Here is a 15361-nt window from a genome sequence, read left to right as displayed (position 1 = left end):
TGAGCCCAGGGTCCTCCTACGCCGCCATCTTCCCCTAATTTATCCAGAATCAATGATTATTTAAGTGAGTTTCTTTTTTAACCACCTACAGGTGCTAGCTTTTGGAATAGCTAAACAAATGGAAAATTATTCTCATATGTTGTTTGCAGTTTCTGAGATACAGATTATATATAGACAAATACTTATACCAAATAGAAAGATTAAGTCACACTGTAACACAATCCTGTTTAGGTATGAAGTTCTGTCAGAGAATGAATTCTAGAATAGGTTAGAGGTAGTTGTAGTTTATTGGAAAGATAAAATCAGAAAAGTAGAGTTTTAAACTTGAGGGACTGCTTAGGGATAATTCCGTGAAAATTTTTCCTCTAAGTCTTACTTTTCTTATCTGTACATTTAGCATAATACTACTACCTCTCAGGTTTATTGGGCAGACAAAATTCTTGCAGTGTTTCTGGAATATAGATAGCATCCCACTAGTGCTGGATTATGCTGCCATTCCTTGAGTGTTTGGCACTGAGTCACTTGTTTTACATATCTTAAAACCTCCTTACTAGTTATAATTTCATAGAGCTCTAAACAAAGTCTCAGAGAGTATGAGTGATTACTACAGCCTCAGCAAAGCAGAGCTATGCGGCTTGACTCCAAAGCCTTGGTGTTGATCCATTGTGTAAAAAGAATCTCAGTGAGGAGTGCTTTCTAGGAAAGGTGACTATACGTGTATGAAAGACAGCAAGGAGAGCATTACTGGGGGGACAGAAATTATTCAAACCTATAAAACAGACTGAACAAGGCTTAAGACAGGGAGTGTTAAAAGTAATTTTGTTTAAACCAGTTCAGAAATGGATCAGTTTAGGGGCACCTGGGTGGCTCGGTTGGTTAAGCGACCGACCCCTGATTTCAGCTTGGGTTATGATCTCACGGTTCCCGAGTTCGGACCCTGTGTTGGGCTCTGTGCTGACAGTGTGGAGCCTGCTTAGGATTCTCTCCTCTCCCTCTTTCTCTGCCATTCCCCCATGCTTGTACTCTCTCTTACAAAATAAATAAGCTTAAAAAAAAAAAAGAAATGGATCTGTTTACATGCTCAAGAAAATGAGATCTTCCACTAGATTGTCTAGAGTTAGAAATAATTGTTTTTGCTTATAATTGTGTTTCAGTGCCCCTTCTTGTTTTTTTAAATTTTTAAATTTTTAATTTTTTAATTTTTTATTTGTTTAATTTTTTTTAATTTACATCCAAGTTAGTTAGCATATAGTGCAACAATGATTTCAGGAGTAGATTCCTTAATGCCCCTTACCCATTTAGCCCATCCCCCACCTTTCTAGTAACTTTCTGTTTGTTCTCCATATTTAAGAGGGTCTTATGTTTTGTCCCTCTCCTGTTTTTATATTATTTTAATTCCCTTCCCTTATGTTCATCTGTTTTGTATCTTAAAGTCCTCATATGACTGAAGTCATATGATATTTGTCTTTCTCTAACTAATTACGCTTAGCGTAATACCCTCTAGTTCCATCCATATAGATGCAAATGGCAAGATTTCATTCTTTTTGATGGCCAAGTAATACTCCATTGTGTGTATATACATATATATATATACGTATATACACACACATATACATATATATAGTGCATACATATATATATATATAGTGTCCCTTCCTGATATTTCAGGAATAGGCAAAACTGAAAATAATTGTAGGAAAACTCATTCTACATGATATCCTCTGAAGGAGTGACACAGTACTGTTAGAAAAAAGAGGTGTATTAGAAAAGAGGGTGCTATAATGACAGTAACTACTTAAGGTGAGCTTCAACTCCATTTTGATTTCAGTATTTTCACATTCAGCTTCTTCTTGTAGCCACCTTGGTCTTTCCAATATTATGTTTGCAGGAAAGACTGAAGTGGAAAAATGGCTAAACAGTTGGAGTTTTTATATTCAAGTTTTTAAGGATTTATCAATTTCCCTTTATCTGAAATGAAATCATTTTTGCTATTGTTGTGATTACTTTTATTTTGAGAGGTTGACATTGATAGTAAAACCTTGAAATAATTACCTGACATATACATTATATACAATTATAGAGATATAACATATGTTATATTTTATATATATGAAATATATTACATATAAATATACAATTTGAGATGGATAGATTCATATATGTATACATACTAACGTATAGACTAATTTTTAATAGCAAAGTCTACAATTAAGGCAGCTAGCTGTCAAAGGAAGCAGAACAAATAGATCTAAAAAATATGTTATTGCTGCATTTTTATCCAGTCAGGGTCACATATACCAGGACTATTTGGTTCCTACAGCATCACCCACTCTACATACCAAGTGGCTTGCACTGAGATATAATGGGCATGTTCTCTTTCCAACACCATCAAAGAATTGCAACCCCTGTGATAAATACTTAAACAATGCAATGTCTACAACCCCTGTGGCAATGGCAGATACAGCAAAAAAGCAGTCATAGAGCCTCAGATGACACTGAGAGTCTGACAACTGACATTTACGACGATGTTAATGACTCACAGTTTTCAGATCTACCTATCATGAGAGCCTCCAGTGATGCTGCCACTTGCATGATTCATATGCTGTCTTCCCTAGGAGAGTGTGGGAAAATGGAGCCTCATACTGCTGGAGAAGTAGGGGCCATTCAACTCTGCCAATCTCTTGTGCTTAGAAATGTTTTGTAAAACATTGGGTTGCAATAACTCATTTGCATTTTTCCCGCTTTGTAGTTTAAATTAGAATGCAACGGAAGGGACATTTTGTGGGTTTTTTTGTTTGTTGGTTTTGGGAAATAGGGTACAGACATTAGTAGAAATCAACATGATCATCTGTAGGGGGTCTGACATTTCAATGAAAATATACTTGTAGGAAACTATTCTTTTGTGTTGACAACAATTCTTGGGTTTTACTTGACCCCAAATTCTTATTGCTAGCCAGAGGCAACATTAGTTTGTTATCAGGACTTAATCTTTGGCTTTGTCTCTGAGTTTTTTTGTGACAGTAACTTGTAGTGATCTCAACTGGGCTCTGGTTGTATAATCATATTAAAATTCTGAGATTTTTGTATATTGTGGGCATGTTCCATTTACAAACCTAAAATTCCTGAGTGATATTTTTACTAAATGTATTATTCGTGTACTTTATGTTTATTTCAGACTAATATAAATTTAAAAAAATTAAAGTAAAACCATGAACAACATATGCTTCACCATATTTTCATGATGCCAATAGATTAGGTAAATATGCATTGTTCCTAATAAAAGCAACAAAAGACACCATTTAGAGAATGACTGTTATATGTTAGACAGTTTGCATGTATTTTCTTCAATTCTTACAATGATTTTTAATTTAGGTGCTTTTATTCTTATTTTACAGATGATGAAATTAAAGCTGAAAAAAGCTAAGTAATTTGCTTAAGTCCATATAGCTAAATAGCAGTGTAAATAGAATATATACCTAGTTTTATGCCATTCCAAACCTGTGTGGATTATGTTACATCCTGTGCTTTCCTCTATACCATATAAAGTATTGTAAGGTGTAATATGAATATCATATTACATGTGTATATATTGAAAAGCATGTATTTTCACAGGTGAAATATGTTCTGTCCCAGCATTGTAACATGGAGAGACTGGAAATTAAAATGTGACAAGGGTATTTAACAAAATAAAAACCTAAACATTGCCAGTTTAATATATACAAAATATAATTACAATCCTTATAAATCTACTACATAGTACATCCTAGATTTGCATAGAAGTTTTCAATAACCATGTTAAAAAATGAGCTATATGCTATATTTATTACTTTTATTAATTACTTATTTTATCTTTATACCTTTGAGACATCCAGAAGTCAGTTACTTATAATTCGATTTGGCTTATTTTTTCTTTTGATATAATTAATAATGACAGGGTTTCCCAAAGAGTTATATTTCTATTATAATAACATATTTCAGAACTCCCAAATATTCAGTAAGATTAGACCAGATATTTAACCTATATCACTTTCTTGGTCAACCAGACACATCTTTTGTGTTTCTAGAGTTTAAGTTCTGATACACAAAACACAGCCTGGTCATTTGTGCTTTGCATGAAATTTGATCAAAGAATTGAAACCACCAAGTAGAACTTAGATTATTTTACACTATCTACACTATTTACTCCAACTTCTTTGTTGGGTGAAGGGATGAGAAACAGATTTCCATGTCTGGAGATCCATTTCCCCTCCAAGGATAGAGTACATGGTATAACGAGGACTAAGTCAAATGAATTCCTTATTTTTACACATTATTAATGGCTCAAAATCATACCAAATATTATTTTGCTTTATATTTGAACCATGATTTTATTTATTTTTAAATATTTTTTTTCCTTTGTATTTTTCATTTTTCTCAGTGGAATCACAATAACATTTGTTTTTAAATTTCATCTTATTTTTATGAATTTCTACTTTCTCATTTATATTTTGTGTACTTTCTATTACTCTGGAATATTTTCTTACTCATTTTTCTACTTGTTTTAATCTGGACAATTTTTTTTCTCTAGGCCTACACACCTGACATGGTAGGAATCCACTGTTTCTTAGATCACATATCTTCCTATGTCTTCATATATCTCCCCTTTTGACAAAATATTGCTTCAACAAACTTTTAAAATTACTTGGAAGGAAAGCCTTTATTTGTTCTGATTTCTAGCTTACAAAAATATAATAGTTTTGCTGGGTATCAAATACTATGTTCAGATTCATTTTCCTTTAAAATTTTGTAGAATTTGCTTCCAAATCTCTTAGAATTCAAAGATGTGATCAAAAAGTTGGTGATGTTTCTGATTTTTGTCTAAGCTACAGGCTTCTCTTTTCAATAAGATAAGTCTAAATATGGATCTTTTATGTTTTGGTAGGCATGTTGTGAACCTTTCCGAATTGGACATTTGCCCTTTAGCCCTTGGAAAGAGCTCCGTCTGTTCAATGTTTAATCCTTTTATGGTGCTCTTTTGGCCTATGGATATTATACCTTCTTAAAACTTTCTTAATATAGTCATCAAAGTTTTTTTTTTTCAACTTGTCATTTTTAAGTTTCCAGAATTAACTTTTATTCTTCAAGTTGCAGTTTTCTTGCTTATTTATCTTTGAATTATTCTCCATTTTGCTGGATATTTTCATATATATAGAAATTCTTGGCTCTGCATATGTATTTAATATTTAAGGGTTGGGTAGCTCATGTGTGTTTTCTGTGCTATTTTTTAAAATTAAAAAAAAATTTTAAATTTTTTTAATTTTGATTTTTTTATTTTTTTAAATATATGAAATTTATTGTCAAATTGGTTTCCATACAACACCCAGTGCTCATCCCAAAAGATGCCCTCTTCAATACCCATTACCCACCCTCCCCTCCCTCCCACCCCCCATCAGCCCTCAGTTTGTTCTCATTTTTTTAAGAGTCTCTTATGCTTTGGCTCTCTCCCACTCTAACCTCTTTTTTTTTTCCTTCCCCTCCCCCATGGGTTCCTGTTAAGTTTCTCAGGATCCACATAAGAGTGAAAACATATGGTATCTGTCTTTCTCTGTATGGCTTATTTCACTTAGCATCATACTCTCCAGTTTCATCCATGTTGCTACAAAGGGCCATATTTCATTCTTTCTCATTGCCACATAGTACTCCATTGTGTATATAAACCACAATTTCTTTATCCATTCATCAGTTGATGGATATTTAGGCTCTTTCCACAATTTGGCTATTGTTGAGAGTGCTGCTATAAACATTGGGGTACAAGTGCCCCTATGCATCAGTACTCCTGTATCCCTTGGGTCAATTCCTAGCAGTGCTACTGCTGGGTCATAGGGTAGGTCTATTTTTAATTTTCTGAGGAAACTCCACACTGTTTTCCAGAGTGGCTGCACCAATTTGCATTCCCACCAACAGTGCAAGAGGGTTCCCGTTTGTCTCCTGTGCTATTTTGCAAGTAGATAAATTTTGTACTAATCATCTCCCATTAGTGGGAAGTATGGAGTAACATTCTCAGCTTTTGTTTTGAGTTGAGTGAGCAGTAAGCCAGCTTTCAGACTGGAACCCCTATAGTCCAAATTGAAGAAGGCCTTGAATTGGGTAAATAGCTCTGATGCTAAAAGTTTTGAAGCTATCCAAATGAAGCTGACAACACTTCTTCCTTGGGTATCTTGCATTGCATTTATTACTGTTGGGGAATGTCATCAAAAGGTTGTGGCTACCAGTTGACTTGTGAGCTTGGTCTGGATGACTGAAAGCTCCTCACCCCCTCCCCTGTCTTTTGAATGTGTGTTTCACTTGTTTTTCCTGTTCCTGAAGGCTGATCCAAGGTAATAGTTTGGGGTGTTGAGAACACCTGCATGGCATACATAACTCAACCTAGTTAAGGTCTATATATAAACTTTGAAAATGTGACTGGCAAATGTGGTGATCCATTCATCTTGCTGCCTCGTGTGTCGGTCTCCTTTGTCTATTAAAACTGTCATCCACAGCACTCATCATCAGGGAAATACAAATCAAAGCTACAATGCGATATCACCTCACACCTGTCAGAATGCCTCAAATTAACTCAGGAAACAACAGATATTGACAAAAAGTGGAGAAAGGGGAACACTTTTGCGCTGTTGGTGGGAATGTAAACTGGTGCAGCCACTCTGGAAAACAGTATGGAGGTTCCTCAAAAAATTAAAAATAGAATTACCTTATGACCCAGCAATTACATCATTAGGTATTTATCCAAAGGATACAAAATGCTAATTCAGGGGGGCACATGCACCCAAGTTTATAGCAGCACTATCAACAATAGCCAAATTATGGAAAGAGCCCAAATGTCCATCAAGTGATGAGTGGGTAAAGAAGATGTGGCATGCATATATATATATATATATATATATATATATATATATATGTATGTAATGGAATCCTACTCAATTATGAAAAAGAATTAAATCTTGCCATTTACAACAATGTGGATGGAACTAGACTGTATTTTGTTAAGCCAAATAAGTCAGGGAAATACAGATACAGGATTTCACTCATACATGGAATTTAAGAAATACAGATGGACATCAGGGATGGGAAGGAAAAATAAGGTAAAAACACAGAGAGAGGCAAACCATAGGAGTCTCTTAAATACAGAGAACAAACTGAGGGCTGCTAGAGGGGAGGTGAGTGGGAGGAATGGGCTAAATGAGTGATGGGCATTAAGGAGGGCACTTGGAATGAGCACTGGGTATCATGTGTAAGAGATGAATCACTGGATTCTACTTCTAAAATCAAGATGACACTGTATGTTAACTAATTTCATTTTAAATAAACAACAATGAATTAAAAAAAAATAAATACACTGCCACCCACCAACCTGGAATGGCTTCAGTCTCTCCCTGTCCTATATGCTCTGTTGGCGAGGTGGAGTGCTGGTTTCTGGTTACACCAGGGAAGCTCCCAAGAAGTTTGAGAACCAATAGTCACATCAACTTTTACCAAGTCTTTCCAGCCAGAAATACATCCCTCCTGCTCGCTTCGCATTAGAGTTGCCTAGTTTGCCCTAGTGTTTCTTTGATCCATCTCTTCTTGTCAATTTCTGTTATGACTATCCAGATTTAGCTGTATTACCGCAAAAACCTCCAAACTGGTTTTTCTAGCTTCTGTCAGTCTCTCCTAATGCATTCTTTACACTACCATCAGAGTTACCTTTCTAAGACCAGAGCATATTATTCTTGCTCCAAAATATTTAAGTGTCCTTCATGTCCTCAAAATGAAGTCTAATATTCATACCTTGACGTATAAGTATTCCCATGATCCTAAATGTTTCATCTCTACTTCCACATTTCTTTCATGCAGCCAATTCCTAGTGGTTGACTTTCCTGTTTGCAGTATCTTCTTTCACACTGTATACCATTCAAATGCCAGCTCAACTCCCTCTCGCTCCCGATAAACCTTGACTGAAGTTTATCTTGCCCTTTCTAATTTCATGTTTAGCTTTGAATTTCTAATTCTCAAATAGGGATGATTTTGCTCTCCACAGGAGATTTGGGGATGTCTGGAGACATTTTCAATTGTCACGATTCAGGGGGAAGTGGAGAGAAGAAGATGTCTAGCAACTAGTAAGTAGAGGCCGGGGATGACAATCAAATGTCAGTAGTACTGCAGTTTAGAAACATTTCTTTACTCTATCACTTGTTATAGTCTTCTTTAACTCTAATTATGTGTGACACACTTAAGTCTTTCACTAAAATATAAGCGCATTTAGAGCAGGGGCTGAGTCACAGCCTCTAACTTCCCTTATTGCTTAGCACAATAATTTGGAGGAAAAAAAAGGAACTAAGCATATGCTTGTTGAAATGTGAACCTCTACAAACTGCTTGATATGTTCCCAATTTTATGGTCTCAATTTTCTTCACTTTCTATAAACTTTCTCACCTCCATACCGTTCATTGATTACGTGTCTCTATTTTTTTTCACACGATTTTTTGCTTACATTGCTATAGTCTTTCTAATACTATATTTAAATGTTCCTATTTACTCAACAGTTTTCTCACCATACTATAAGCTCCTTATGGACAGGACAATATGCCTTCATCAGGGTAACTACAGAGACTAAGGCAGTGTCTGGAGGAGGTGGCTGGTAATTAAATAGAACTATTGTAGCAAAAAGTTTTAAGAAAAGAATATGGAGCAATTTCTACTGTACACAGATTTTTCTATAGAGAAAATTACAACCTTAGACATCAACTCAAGCCACTGCTTATACTTAATTGCATAAGAAAAAGTGAATGTCAGATGGACCTAGGTATTCCCAGCTTGGGCATTAGTGATTATAGTTACTTAGATTTGTTGACAATTTGACAGGGCACGTCTTACTTCAACATTTCTCAAACTATACTTGGTGGACCATGAGTATCAGAATTGCCAGACAGTGTTATATAAAGAATAATAACTTAAAGTCTCTGGAGTTGAGGGCCAGAAATCAGCATTCTTGATAATCTCCTTGAGTGACCCTTATGCATATTAATACTTGAGAACCACTGACCTTTTCATTTTTTTCCATTTGACATAAACAAGACTATCCTTTTTCTTATCACTTACGTTATTTATACAATAATGTCAATAGTAACTAATCTTTAGTGGACCTTTCCTGTATACCAAATATTGTGTTAGGCACATTATGTGTTTCATATAATTTAATCTTCACAACCCACCTATGAGATAAATTCAATTATTGTATCTATTGTAAAGATGTGAGTATCCAGGTACAGAGAGGTTAAAGTTATTTGCCTAATGTCACATACAGAGTAAGTTCCAGATGTGGCTTCAAAACTCACGTTTTTAAACACGATGCTTTCCTGCCTGTGCATCTTTTGAAGATTGCTTTTTTTTCCCCCTTTGTTGATCATGAAGTGTTCTGCAGTGTGAGATTTCCATTTCGCTTCAGACAGCTCAAATATATTCAGAGTTGCTTCATTATTTGTGAATAAAAAGATTAGTGGATTTTCCAAAAGGCATATTCTATCTAGAGGGCTGGGTTAAGCTCTTATGTTTCAATATCATTAATTGATGAAGATTTTCCTTTCAACACATGACGGAATCATTAGTAAATATAGATTTAAGACTGCTGAGAAAAGTTAGCCTATCACAGTTCAGCAGTTTGAAGAAAACTTGAAAAATGAAAGCCTTTTAGACATTACTGCTGGGGTGACATGAACTGGCAAGGCTGTTGTCACCTGATAATGCATTTCTAGGTGTGCTAAGTTTTGCAAAGGCCATTGTGTCCTGTGGTGATGATGGCTTGTAGTTAAATTGCCCACCGGGCAGCCTTGCGAGAAATTGTCCTAGATCATGTATAGAGCAACACAATTAACATGCTTATTCCAGAGAAAAGCAGGGGGAATACAACCTTTGATGGTCTCATTTAAGAAATAGTTTTCCCCTTGGCTAAACACTCCTCAAAAAGCTCCTTTCACCACTGCTAAAATCCAAGAGCTACTTCTCTGACAAATACCTGGCCCTGCAGCAAACCAGTAGGCTCTTGGTCTAGGGAAGGGAAGGAGAGCAGACACAGATGATGTCACCCTCTATTCCTACCACCTGTTTATTGACTTGGAAACACAAGCTTGTTTGTCTTTATCACTGCCCAAACTGTTCTTCATCTAGTATTTTTCTTGGCTGCCTCATTCTGCTCTCTCCTCACTGTGTAGTGTATGATTGTAACTAGAATTCCGATGGCTCTCATTTTACGTCCAAACAGTTCTAGTTTCCCCTTACCATATGGTCATCCTGATGTTACCATTTGCCTCAATCATCCTTTTTGTAGCTGCTTGAACATCTTAATTGATCTCATGAGCTATGTTAGGGATTTATAACAGACATCAGTATAATTCATCTCACACACATGGCTTGGGTCTTTTTTTCTGATTGGATGTGCTCTATATATACATATTTACAATTCTTTAAAACCTCGGGTTCACCTTAGTGATAACATAAATGAGCTTTCAAGGGCTACAGCTCACCAGAGGAAACAATTACCTGTCCCCCTGTCTGACATGGTATTTTCCATTTCCCTGAAGTGTTTGGTGTTTTAAAACATACTCAAGACTCTTTGTCCTGTTTAAACAAAGCGGTAAATACACTTGGCTTTAAAAGTTTTCTGGAATAAACTATGAATCCTTCTTTTGCTAGGCACCCACATTGTCTTTCTTACTTTCTCACTCATTCATTTTTATTATCAGTAAGATACTCAAAATCATTTAAAAAATGTGTTCAGGATCTCTTTTAATCATCGGAACATTGGATCTTTCCACTTTTATAAATGATTTTACATCTCTTCTGAAGCCTGCCCTTCATTCAGTTACCCCTCTGTTGTCAGAGTAAGTTCTCCAAAGTAGATTCCTATAGCTATGTAAGCTCACCCCCAACACACGCATACACACACACACACACACACACACACCCTTGTAAACCTGGTCGAGTGAAAACTAATAGTAAAAACTGAAAAGATAATTTACACATTATTCTGTATGGTATCTGTTAGGCCTTGACAAGTGGGTGTCAGCCTAAGTCAGTTTTATAAGGGAAAGGTAATTGGCAAAGGTTATTTTCAACATCTGGGAATTGGGTCTATTTCAGGGAAACTGTCAAGTGGACAAATGCGATCTTTGGTACCAGTCACTCTCCTGTGCCTTGTCATTCTCTATCTTAGCTAAAGCAGGCATTATCCCTGTATGTTTCCCGCTTTCTTAAATTATACACCACAGATATAACCTAGATGTTGTGCCTTATCTGGATACATTTACTTTTGAAAAATGACTTATAACTGTGAAACAAAAGTATTTATCTGCAGGCAGAATTTTGAAGAAATTATGATGACTATGATGTCTTCCTTGATGGGACCACTGAATGATGATCTGATCACTTAAAATCATGTGCCTGTGCATGGTTCCTTACAGAGTATCAGACAGATTTCCCATCTGTGCCTCAAAGGAGGGCTGCTGTATCTGTTATAATCTGAAGCCAGACCTCTCAAGGGAGAAAACAAAGTCCTGGATGTTCTAAATAAATAATATTAAAATGAATCTGAGGCATCACAAAGCCCACAGTTTTTTGCTCACATGGTGTTAGTCCACCAGGAAATTTCAGTGAGTAAATCACTCTCAATAGGTAATAAATAGCCCATGGAAGCCAGTTTGGTGTGCCTGTGAGATTATACTCAAAAAGCCCAAGGAACCAAACATTGCAACTTTGCGTGCCATGTTTTACTCATTTATGCAATGGAACATGTTTCATTCAAATGGCTTCACTTGAATAAATGAGTACAAGTGCACACTGACGCTTATGCTTGACTACATGAGTTGGCCAAGTGACTTAGCCTCTCTGTGCCTCAGTTTCCTAACATGTGAAACTTTATTTTTATACTTCTCTAATAACAGTGTCCTGAGATGGATGGAAAACACCCATTGTGACTGGGCTTTATTCTAGGCCGTGTTTCCCCAGAGGAGCACTGGATCACCATTTCATTTTGGGGGGCAGAAATGCTTAGGCGGCATCGTTCAAATTCTAACTCTCCTACTTACTAATTCTGGATTTATGGGAAAAACACTTAACTTCTCAGTTTTTACTTCTTTAAAATGGGGGTAGTATCGATCTAGGAAGGTTTTTACAAGGACTAAATGGCGTCATAAATGTGCACAGTTCAGTGTTGGGTAGAGTGGGCTTTTACCAGACGTCACATCCTTTCTGATATAGATGGGTGTGCCAAGGATGAATCTTTCTCCAAATGAATCCACAGGCAGTTACAAAATGCCCAAGGACACTGCTATTGCTGTGAGTACAATTCTTATAATCTGGAAACAACTACATCGAAGGTTATAGAATTGGTATATGTCCTGGAAGTGAGACTTAAGTGAAACAGAACAGAGGTTTGAGTGAGAAGCTTATAGTGGAAGAGTTGGGAAATCAGTTTGAAAGATGCAAGAGATAAGAAAAAGGGGTGTTAAAATATGCATAAGAAGGTAAGAATAAAGAAAAAAAATGTGCTGTTTAAGGGTGAAGGAGATGTCTCATTCTAAATATAAGGTCCTGTAAATCTTTTGAAGGCTACGAAAAAAGTTTAGGCATAGACATAGCTTTCAATAATCTCAAAGGTGGTAGTTTGAGAGTAGAGTTTGGAATTATTCCAAATGGTGGGCTAGTTTTAAAGATTGGATTAACTAAAAGGTGACTGTATTAGAGGGTGAGACCTTGGGCAATGAAGACACATAAGATGACCATATAGAGAAAGAGTCATTTGGAGTCAGGCTAGAGCTAGAAACTGTGACCTGACTAATAATTCCTCAAAGAGAACCAGAAGGCCTGAAGATGACAAGGACAAAAAGATGGAGACAGTGGCATGACTGGAGGGGGTCATCTTCAAAACAACTCAAGATTTTAAGTAAATACAAAGGAACAATGATTGGGTAGCAGCAGGAGTCACTCCCACAGAGGTGATAATTGAAGCGGGGACTGGATGAGATTGCCAAGGCTAGAATAAAGAAGAGGACTTCAAGAATGAAATCGTCACATGTAGGCCAGTGCAGACTATGCAACTGAGTCCTGTCTGTTCTGTGCAGTGGACGGAGATGGACACTGAGCCTGAGTTTTTCATGTGGCTCGTGCGCTGGCACAGGTGTTTGCCAATGGTTAGATACCTATTTGCCTAATATCCCTACACCATCCTGCCATATGAGAGGGGGGAAAATCTGTAATTGTTTCTTAAAATGATATAGGCTACTGGGCAGTTAGTATTCATTTCTTTTATAGTTTCCTAATTCATAAGGGCTTACCTTTCATTGAAAGAGCCTTTGCTCTAGAGCCATTGTCATCCATTGGTAAAGAACAAGGTCCACTGGTAGGAAGGAAAACTAGATGCAGAAGCTTGTCCAGATGGCATAGAGATGTCTTCTCCTTACTCCTTACTATGTAACTAAGATGCATCTTTAACATGACACTTCAAAGCTGTTTAAATATATTTTGAGCTTGAAGTATCCATTAATGATTGCATTTCATTCTATGGAGGGTTAGAGAGTAAATTTATTGCTTCTATCATGATTCAGCTATAGAAAAATATTCTCAAGTAGCAAAGTTGGAATTTTTGGAGTCCTATATTAGTTCTTTGGAATTTTCTAATGTTAGTACAGAAAAGGACTAATACTAATTTGTTCAGAACCATTTCTATGAGGGAAACAATACTGCTCAAAGTTCGTATAAGGATTCAAGATTTTTCCATGATTGAGGAAATTCTACCATTTTCAAAACCTTTTTATTTAGCTTGAGATGCTGCTGAAAACAACAAAAATAGCTTATTGGGTGCTTATGAGTCATCAGCTAATGTGCTAAGAACTTACCTGAATTATCATAGGTAAACACAATTCTATTATTGTTAGAAGATGCCCATAACTGGGACAATTTGGAGAGTGAAAGGGCAAAGTTAGAAACAATTTCACAGGCACCTATGCTCCCCTAATTATATCTACATCTAATTACCAGAGTTTGCAGACATTGTCATAGCTAATGCCATGGGCATGATTATTTCATATTTTTAGTAGTCTACAAAATTCAGGTTTTAATCTCCTACCTTTGTTTATTTATTTTTCTATATGGCAGTTAGCTTAATTCTTTAGACCTAGTAGTAACAGCAAAGTTGATCTTGAGAACTGAGTCATTTCCAGTTTAAAACGCAGTAATGCCCACTCAGTTGAGGATTCCCCTTATATCCCATCTGGTGTTTCTTCCTTTCTACCCGGAGTGTTCTAAATCCCAGAAAGTCTGAAGTAGCGCTCTACATTGTGAATAGATACCTTGGTAGGTCTCCACTGATGTGCTGGCTGCCCTACAGTCCTAGAGCATAAGCTTCTGTCCCCACTGCAGTTGGTGAGTAAACAGAGGTTTCTCTATACCCTGCACTACCCATGCAGGTCCTTCAGAGCGCTCAGTGACTGAACTGTGAGCACCACTGTAAGATCCTCTCCCACTCTGGCTCTCCTCCTTAACTCTCCAGGGGCTCAGAAACTGTGCTTTTGTAACACCACATTGCCACACATGGCTGACTTCAAGGGTCTCAGACTCAGAGCCCTCTTCCCACCCCCTATCATTGCACCTCTATGAGGCATCAAGCTTCCTACAATTTAATCTGGGAAGTTAGTTCAAACTCCTACTTCTTTAGTATCTTCCAAACCACTTGGACTTCTTGGTATGTATCTCTGAGATTTGGCCCAGGGGGTGAGAGTTGCACCTCTTCTCAGATATTCAGTCTCTGTTTATTCCTACTCATACTCTTTTCAATATTAATTCCTCCACTGTCTGGTCAAAGTTTTAATATTCTTCTACAGCCTCCAGAAATATTCTCTTATATCTTTCTGTATTCTCCATTTCCTCCATAGTTTGTAGTTTAAACACTATTTACCAACTTTTAACAATTTTTATTTATTTATTTTTGAAGAGAGAGAGAGAGCACACACACGCACAACTGGGAGAGGGGAAGAGAGAGCTCTGGAGACACAGAATCTGAAGCAGGATCCAGGTTCTGAGCTGTCAGCACAGAGTCTGATGTGGGGCTTGAACTCACAAACCATGAGATCACGACCTGAGCTGAAGTCGACACTTAACCGACTGAGCCACCCAGGCACCCCATATTTCCCATTTTTAATGCAAAACTAAAATTTTATAATTCTAAAATAAATCTCCCCTCCCCTGCCTTCTTTAGCTTAGTTCTTGCAAGCTAAAGTGATTTTGTATTGGTCTTATTCCCTGTGTTACAAATTAACAGATGTCTGCAAAAAAACTTAAAATAAGGATCTGACAG

The sequence above is a fragment of the Felis catus genome, chromosome C1 (assembly GCF_018350175.1).
Source record: "Felis catus isolate Fca126 chromosome C1, F.catus_Fca126_mat1.0, whole genome shotgun sequence".
In the NCBI taxonomy this organism is placed as follows: Eukaryota; Metazoa; Chordata; class Mammalia; order Carnivora; family Felidae; genus Felis; species Felis catus.
The sequence above is the reverse complement of the archived record's forward strand: the minus strand, read 5'-3'. Positions refer to the sequence as shown.